We start from the raw sequence: 1,978 nt of genomic DNA on the forward strand, positions 1-1,978 counted from the left end.
AGCAGGAGAAATACCCCAAGGAGGAAGTTAAAGCAAGTCATCAGGAAGGAAGGCAGGGAAGGGAAAGGTAATAACAAATAAAAACTGGAACATGGATATGGTTAAATGAATATACGCTGGAAAGTGAAAGTAAAACTAAGAAATTCATGATAAAAATGTACCAAACCAGTAAGAAATTGAAGGCAAAGAGATTAAAGTAACTGGGAAATCGTCAGTAGGTTTTTTTTTTTTTTTCATGCACGAAAGAAGGAACCAAAGGCCAGAAACCCTCAAGATTCCTCCCTCCAAGAAAAAACATAAACAAAATAACAGAGCCAGATTCAAGATACCTTCATTTTGAGGTGTCTGGACACACTGCGTATGAAAGACTGGATGTGTTCCATCTTAGAAGCAATATAGGCAAAAAAATTTTCATAGCCAGTAGATTTAGAGGATAAGTACACAGAACAAATATATTTAGTCAGAGAATGACAGAATAGCCAAAGTCAGAGAGTAGAAAATTCAGAAGATTCAAGTTCAGGAGCACAAGAGCAAAATATGCTGTTGCGTACACATGCACAACAGCCACCTTTGGCTTTGAAGTGAGTATAAAGAAAGTAGGAGAATAAACACAAGGTTTACTATCAGTCGCTTCAGACAGTTGAGTCTCAGTGAGGAAGAGACGCTGAGTTTTAGAGGAAGAGAACTGGTGTTCAACAGAGAGAAACTTAGAAGAATGACCACGATTGTTGCAGGTATGAACAAGAAGTGAGTCAGACAGTGGTTCCAGGCATCTCTCTTGGCCGTTATCGGGAGACGAGCGGATGGTGACGGCTTTTATGGTCCTCCTCCTCTCCCTCTTCCTCCCTGGGGACTCTGAAGCTGGGTGTTGAGGTGCCATTTTTCTTAATTTAGAATAGGAAGTGTTCTGTGCAATGAGCTTGTATTTTAATGCTGACAGTTAGAGGAACTTGAACAGGAGAGTATGTTGGCCTTCCGTCTGTGTTACTGAAACACTGAAAAGGCTCAGCAAAGGGAGATGGTAAGAAGCTAGTCCTGAGGGCTAATGAAACGAGAGCTTCAGCTCTCCATGTCATCGTTACAAAGTGAAAGACTGAATATAAAAGTAAAATGGAAAGTAAAGCATTAACATATGTAACAAAGATATTATAAAGATTCGGACGATATCAGGCAGTCTGGCGGGGGAAACACGTTGAAGGAGTTGAACTAAGTCATCTCGATGGGGGGCAGGGACGGGAAGGGGAACGTTGAAATCAATGAGGACTGGAAGGTAAAGATGTAAATAGTAATACGAATGCATAACCCCTTCAAACTAGTGATGTATTTTGCGCTTAATATTCACTACCTCCAGATGATAATGTTTACATTAAGAAGGACCGTTGAATATGAAGACCAAATATAACCTTCATTAATCCCTTATTTTACCTGATTTGAACAAAATCCCTTCTGAGGAGCAAGAATAAACTAAAGAAAGACTTCATCAAACTGAAGTAATGTAATAGTGAAAAGGATGGTAAATGTAAACACCACAGATACGGTGCAAGGTAAAACACACACACACACACACACACACACACACACACACACACACACACACACACAAAGGAAAGCAAAGCAAGAGAAATTAAATGCAGAAAACAAAGAAAATAATTAAATATATAATCTTGACATAAGGTGAATACATAAGAGATACGAATAGAAACTATAAAATAAGAGGAAGTGAAAAAAGAAATATCTATGACATAAAGTAAAAGACTCTTAAGATAACTGAAGTCTGGAGGGAGAACACGCTGGAGAAGTTGAACTAAGTCATTAGGAGGGGAGGGAGGAGAAGGGAAGGGACTGGAGGGAAGAGATGAAAAGTGAAGGGAGGGGAAGGGACTGGAGAGAAGAGATGAAAAGTGAAGAGAAGGGAAGGGAAGGGGATGGCAGGGAGAGTGAAGGATGTGAGAAACTAAACCAGAGAGGTGAGAGGAGT

Source organism: Coenobita brevimanus, chromosome 16 (genome assembly GCF_032717465.1).
Source record: "Coenobita brevimanus isolate Jiangsu-jjx chromosome 16, ASM3271746v2, whole genome shotgun sequence".
In the NCBI taxonomy this organism is placed as follows: Eukaryota; Metazoa; Arthropoda; class Malacostraca; order Decapoda; family Coenobitidae; genus Coenobita; species Coenobita brevimanus.